Source organism: Gopherus flavomarginatus, chromosome 1 (genome assembly GCF_025201925.1).
Source record: "Gopherus flavomarginatus isolate rGopFla2 chromosome 1, rGopFla2.mat.asm, whole genome shotgun sequence".
NCBI lineage: Eukaryota > Metazoa > Chordata > Testudines > Testudinidae > Gopherus > Gopherus flavomarginatus.
Window position 1 is genome coordinate 175,069,226 of NC_066617.1, and position 7,289 is coordinate 175,076,514.

A 7,289-nucleotide genomic window follows, 5' to 3' on the forward strand; every position below is an offset into this window, starting at 1 on the left:
GCCAGGAGGCTTATCGCCTGCTTCCTGCTTCTCTTGGTAGCCAATTCCTTTCTCCTGCTTTCTGTTTGCCTCCAGTCATGCACTTTCTCTCGCCATTCTTGCAGCTTTTTACTGTCTCTGGCGTACTGGTCCATAACTGCTTTGATCAAATCTTCTTCTGATTTTCTAGGTTTTTTCCTCAAATTCTGTAGTCTTTGCACAGGCGGTGAGATGGCTGCAGTATTCAAGGTCACTTAAAGCAACAGCAATATAAGCATTTAATACAGAGGCTACATTGTTCTTTATCACACCAAAGGACTTTGTAGACAATTTGTAGCATCATTTTTACACATACCAAACATAGCACAGACAGGCCACGGCAGCGAAGGCATGGCGAGCAATGGGGTGAGTGTTTCTGCCACGACTTCACCTGGGAAGGGGAACTGCCTGAGGGTTTACCGGGGTTTCTGTGCACTGGGGAAAGCAGAGAGCAGGGAGTCTTTGGGACCTGCACTGGGGAGAAAGCAGAGTGCAGGGGGTCTTTGGGACCTGCACTGGGGAAAGCAGAGTGCAGGGAGTCTTTGGGACCTGCACTGGGGAGAAAGCAGAGTGCAGGGACTCTTTGGGACCTGCACTGGGGAGAAAGCAGAGTGCAGGGGGTCTTTTGGACCTGCCCGGGGAGAAAGCAGAGTGCAGGGACTCTTTGGGACCTGCACTGGGGAGAAAGCAGAGTGCAGGGGGTCTTTTGGACCTGCCCGGGGAGAAAGCAGAGTGCAGGGGGTCTTTGGGACCTGCCCGGGGAGAAAGCAGAGTGCAGGGGGTCTTTGGGACCTGCCTGGGGAGAAAGCAGAGTGCAAGGGGTCTTTGGGACCTGCCCGGGGAGAAAGCAGAGTGCAAGGGGTCTTTGGGACCTGCCCGGGGAGAAAGCAGAGTGCAAGGAGTCTTTGGGACCTGCACTGGGGAGAAAGCAGAGTGCAAGGGGTCTTTGGGAGCTGCCCGGGGAGAAAGCAGAGTGCAGGGAGTCTTTGGGACCTGCCCGGGGAGAAAGCAGAGTGCAAGGGGTCTTTGGGACCTGCCCGGGGAGAAAGCAGAGTGCAAGGAGTCTTTGGGACCTGCACCGGGGAGAAAGCAGAGTGCAGGGAGTCTTTGGGACCTGCCCGGGGAGAAAGCAGAGTGCAAGGAGTCTTTGGGACCTGCACCGGGGAGAAAGCAGAGTGCAGGGAGTCTTTGGGACCTGCACTGGGGAGAAAGCAGAGTGCAGGGGGTCTTTGGGACCTGCCCGGGGAGAAAGCAGAGTGCAGGGAGTCTTTGGGACCTGCCCGGGGAGAAAGCAGAGTGCAGGGGGTCTTTGGGACCTGCCCGGGGAGAAAGCAGAGTGCAGGGAGTCTTTGGGACCTGCCCGGGGAGAAAGCAGAGTGCAAGGAGTCTTTGGGACCTGCACCGGGGAGAAAGCAGAGTGCAGGGAGTCTTTGGGACCTGCACTGGGGAAAGCAGAGTGCAAGGAGTCTTTGGGACCTGCACCGGGGAGAAAGCAGAGTGCAGGGAGTCTTTGGGACCTGCCCGGGGAGAAAGCAGAGTGCAGGGGGTCTTTGGGACCTGCCCGGGGAGAAAGCAGAGTGCAGGGAGTCTTTGGGACCTGCCCGGGGAGAAAGCAGAGTGCAAGGAGTCTTTGTGACCTGCACCGGGGAGAAAGCAGAGTGCAGGGAGTCTTTGGGACCTGCACTGGGGAAAGCAGAATGCAGGGAGTCTTTGGGACCTGCCCGGGGTGAAAGCAGAGTGCAGGGACCTGCACTGAACACTATATCCTTACATTCTCAACAGGATTTTCTACTGCTAGATATATCACTGCTGCGTGTTACCTGGGAAGAGAGGGAGGGTCTTCTACAGCAATGTGGATTCCGCCCTGGCCCCTATGCAGCTTGCCTGTGTGCAGCAATGGTCCCCCAACCCCTCGCTGCACAGTGGCATGGAAGAGTTAGCCTGACTGGGACAAGGACCATGGTGGCTCTCCCTATAAACTTGCGCAGGCACATTGCCCACGCTCTGACTGCAACTTTTGAAGAGATTATCGAGGCCGATTACAGAGACGTGATAGACCAAATCCATGGGCTATTCCACATCTAGGCATGCATGCAGGCAGCCATAACCCCCACCCTCCTCTCACAAAACATTGCCATCCTAAAAATAAAATCTGCTTACCGGGAACCTGCTCCTCTGCTTCTTCTTCACCAACAAGTTCCAGCTGCTGCGACTGGCTAGCCTCCTCCTGGCTTGAGAAGAGCTCCTGGCTGCATGCCCCCTGGGACTCCGGGGTGTCTCCCTCCACCCCAGCAGCTTCACTATCAACTTCCTCTACACCCTCCCCCACTTCTCCCTGCTCTGAACTCTCCATCGTGCTCCTCAGATTGGCAGTGGGGTCACACCCAAGTATGGCATCCAGCTCCTTGTAAAAACGGCAGGTCCTGCGGGCAGCTCCTGAGGGGCGATTTCCCTCATGGGCTTTGCAATAGGCACTGCGCAGCTCCTTTATTTTTACCCTGCACTACAACGCGTCCTGTTCATGGCCCCTTAGCAGCAAGGACTGTGATATCTGGCCATAGGTATCATAATTCCTATGGCTGGAGCACAGCTGTGACTGCACAGCTTCCTCACCCCAAACACTGATGAGGTCCTGCAGCTCAGAAGTGTTCCATGCTGGGGCTTGTTTGGGGCGTGGAGGCATGGTCAGTTTAAAATTCCCGGGGCATTTACCTGAGCCCAGGGCAGTGGAGTGTGAAACGATGAGCAGAGTGGCTGAAAAGGTATGCTGGGATACCTCCTAATACCCTGGAGGCCAATAAAAGCGCTTTTGCTGTCCACACTTGATGACCAGCGCTGCATCACCAGCGCTGGAATCGCTATACCCCAGGCAGACCAGGGGTACTGCCAGCGCTGCAATCAGGGAGTTGCAGCGCTGGCCGTGCTTTTTAAGTGTGGACGTTCAGTGAGTTGCAGCGCTGTAACCCCATCACCAGCGCTGCAACTCTCCAGTGTAGCCAAGCCCTAAGGCTACTTAGAAATCAAGCAAGTATACAGCCAATGTTCATAACTTTGAACACACAAATGGTGCCTGCATACAACTAGGATGAACATAACCAGTAGATCATAACCTTTACATGGATATGTTACATGGCATATGTAGCAAAACCCTATTCCAGTTATATCATACATACATTTATGAGCACCCCCACCCCATAAAGCCTTATGAGGTACACTGTCACACCATCATTCTTCATCCCCATGTCAATATCTGACCAATTCTTAGAATGCAAAACCTGCCTTGGTATGGGCTGTCAATGACTGTATTGGTTATCTTCTCAAGCCCTGCCAAGGGAGTAGGTACTCATATGTCCCACTGTTTTTGAAATATTGACCCTTGTTCAATTAAAGATAGTTTCATTTATCTAGCAACTGAAGCAGAAAAATACTGTCAGAAACAAAAGCTCCCCCAACAGGCATGAGACATTTGCATCAAAGATATTACCAATTTCCAATCATTTAAATCTATTCACATTATTTTGCACCAAAAGAAAACCTTTTATAGCCACTGTGAATTCTGAATTCCTATTGCCCTAAAAATTGCAAATAAAGAAAAAAAAACTTCTTTTGAAACAAGTATCTCATCCTGTAGCAAATTGCTGATGTCTGAACATATATTTATCAGGCCAAACAAGAATTAGCAGAATGAGGTTCATATTAAAGGGTAGACTGTCATTGTAATGCAAAGAGATTTACACATGTACTTAAATCAGACCCTCAGTTACACTATATTTTACTGCAATTGTGCCAGAGTCCAAGACTTGTGAGGTCAACACACTGAGAAAATTCCAATATCTTACCAAAAAAACCCACAACTTCCCTGAATATTTAATTAGCTGTTCCTGCAACTTCAATGATTTACTTATACAAGCTAAAAATGTGAGTTCAGCTCAGTCCTTCACAGGATGTTGATGAAGTCCTAAAAGAATAATGGCTGTGTTTTTAAAGCTGTACACATACATCTGTCTTCAAAATGCAAGTACTTGTTTCACCTACACAACCATGCATCTCTGTTTGCACCTAATATTTGTACGTGTGATATGGTTTTGGTGCATTTTGGGCCAGATTCCTTACCACTTGATCAGCGGTAAAGCTCCCATTGACTTCAGGGGTGCAGGACCTAGGTACACGCAAGCTTTAAAAAAAAAATCTGACTGTGATGTTAAGATTCTTATACAAAAGACTATCTGGATTCACATCTGTTTTCTAAAGCTTGCCATGATGCCCTTCAAACAGCTTAGACTGGATTTTTCCCTGCTGAACTGTACGTTAGGGGATCTCCTGTATTGGACAAAGAATCTGAAAAAACCATGAATGGATTATCGTAAGAGAAACTCTACTCTTGGAATATTCGAATGCCCTCTATCCTCAGGAAAGCGCTCCATACTAATAACTGACAATGACGACAGATACTTAAATAAAAAGATCCCAAATCACTCTACAAACTACAAATAATATATGAGACACATATTCCCAGACAAAAACAGGTAAATGGAGTTAAGGGTGACAGTACATGTTAAGCTTGTCTTACTCTCAAAAGTTTTATCAACTCAGCTGTGGCAGTTAGGGTGTCTGATTTTTTTATTTATTTATGTTACCACAACTATACCAATAAAAATCCTAGTGTAGGCACAATTATTGTATAAAAGTGCTTATGACAATATAGCAGATTCACCAAACCAAAATAAGCTATACTACCCATAACATAAAAGCTTCTATACCAGTATAATGGTCTATACCCACGGACTTTTGCTGTGTTAACTATGCCCTCATACTTAAAGTGGCAAAACTTTTAAGAGTAGATAAAGCCCTAGTAATTTGAGGGAAAGTGTGGGAGGCATTACAGAGGTGTAGTAATGATCCCTGTAACAAGCACTGTAAACTTAGAAAATCCAGAGTTAACATTAAATTTAAAAGAAATTCAGACACATTAAGGTCAGAAAGTGCCGTTTAAGGCCCCCAGGCAACCATCACTCTGTCTATAATGATTGCATGCAATAACCAGGGCCAGCGCTTGCATTTAGGCGGGCTAGGCAATCACCTAGGGCACCAGAATTATTGGTGGGCGGCATTTTGCTGGAGGGGAAGGCAGGCGGCTCCGGTGGAGCTGCCACAGTGGTGCCTGCAGACAGTCGGCTGCTCGCGCGGCTCCAGTGGACCTCCCGCAGTCATGACTGCGGCAGCTCCACCAGAGCCGCTGGAGCAGCCGACTGTCCACAGGCAGGACAGCGGCAGCTCCACTGGAGCCGCCGCACCAGTGCGCGGGGCGGCGAAGTTGCCGTGCGCCTAGGGCACTCAAACCCCTAGCACCGGTCCTGGCAATAACCATAATACTTATGATTAGGGTGACCAGACAGCAAGTGTGAAAAATTGTGACGGGGGTGGGGGATAATAGGAGCCTATATAAGAAAAAGACCCAAAAATCAGGACTGTCCCTATGAAATCAGGACATCTGGTCATCCTACTTATGATTGATACATCTAACCTGGGGCCACAAGCACTAATATGCATCTGATTTTTAACATACATTTTAGATTTTTTTAAAAATCCCATATGGTCTCACTATGGGAGAGGTCCACTATTTAAAAACAAACAAAAAAACATGGAATTATTATAAAGAGTCTAATGTTGGTAACGTGCTAATGGTACATGGACACTCTTGCATGGAGGCTGGAAAACTCTGATTTTGCCCTAGCAGAATTTCATCGTAAACATTTTATCTAGTGGAGAAGGTTATTCCAGAGCTCATCCTCAGACTGGGTTCACAGCTGCAGAGGTGTTAATGGTCTGACTAGCAATAGCTTCAGTGGATCTCCAATAGGGAATCTCCCTGGACCTAAGAGGAACTTGCCACACCAAGTTACTCCTTCCCTGGTCCCATTCCCAGAGTGGTGGAGCTCCCATGTGACTGGTATAAACCCATCAGGATTAAGCAATCTCATACTGCATTGGTCCAGTGCTTAACTCAATGGGACCCATCTTTGCTGGTGTGTCTAATTAATACACCATGATGACTCTGCAGTTATTTCCCCTCCACCAATCCGATTGCCAGTCTGAAGCTCCCCCACAACAGCCCCTCATCTGAGCTCTGTGTTCTCTCTACCACCACCACCACCACCACCAACTGGTTTCCAGTCCCCACTTCCAATTTCCCCCTCAGCTCTGCCTCCATCCCCCAGCTCCCAATCTCCTGCCCAAGAAGACTTAGACTCCCCACAGCACCCAGTTCCTCTTATAACTCCTAGTCCTGGTTTCTCTCATACACCCCCGCACACACTCACACAGATATCTATCCCATTCTCACCAGGCTCCTTGTCCAATCTACTTTGGTCTGGCTGTTGTCCCCTCTGCACTCAAATCAGACAATATCCTCCGTGCTGCCAATGTGGCAGACGGGGGAGCCCTGAGAGCACAGGGGAGACAGGCTGCCAGCTCTCAGTTCCAGTGCCTGGCCTGGAACAGACAGTAGCTGCAATTACAGGGAAAGTCCAATTTGGCCTCTGGAGCCCTAGGATTGAGCATGATCAGTTGTTACATGGGGATGGTGCATGCACAGTCTAAGTCAGCATTTGGAGCTGTGAAAGGCTAGAACATGTCCAATGATGACAGAATCTCTGGCTCTTTTTAGCTGCTAAGACATTTCTACTGAGTCTGTGCAACTCACAATTTTTCAAAGACATATCTTGGCCAAATTTGGGCAGATTTTCACAGGAATATAAAAAGGAACACCCCTGACAAAAAGGCCACCAGCCTGCAAAATTTAAAGTCTCTGATGTACAGCATGGGTGCTCAGGCTTCTCAAAAAACGTAGTATGTATAAGGTTTTTTTAATATTGCAAAACAATGTGTCTTTCTCTGACCGTTTTGGAAACCATTTCAGCTGAAATTTTTCATAAAGGTTTAGCCTGAGGCAAACACCCAGCATGGAAACTTGACTCCCAAACACTTTGATTTTGGTTGCTTATAATTTTGTCAAACTGAGTTTTGTAATGGAAAGTGTTGGATAACCTTAATAGAAAAAGCTATCAGTGCTGCCCATAACTTGTATAGTAACTTGATGAGATTTTCAAAGTGTTTTATAATACTGGGGACTGAAAGTATTATTAGGTCTCTATGATGGGGCACTGGCCCCACACAGGTGTAGAAAGAGTTAACTTCAGCAGGAACAGCGGAGGTAAGCCCTCTGAGTGGCCCAGAGAGGCTGCATAACGCTCAGCCAATAGGAAAGAGAC

The 7,289-nt window shown here is 48.1% G+C and overlaps 1 long non-coding RNA gene across 1 annotated transcript; it reads right to left on the minus strand.

The window, feature by feature from the left end:
* Window positions 1–296: 296 nt before the first annotated feature.
* LOC127055751 (uncharacterized) lies at window positions 297–1,437 on the minus strand. The gene is made up of 4 exons (XR_007775605.1): window positions 1,295–1,437; window positions 1,214–1,254; window positions 731–810; window positions 297–487 (listed from the first exon to the last, which is right to left on the minus strand). It is a non-coding gene; the product is annotated as an uncharacterized LOC127055751 (long non-coding RNA).
* Window positions 1,438–7,289: the final 5,852 nt, after the last annotated feature.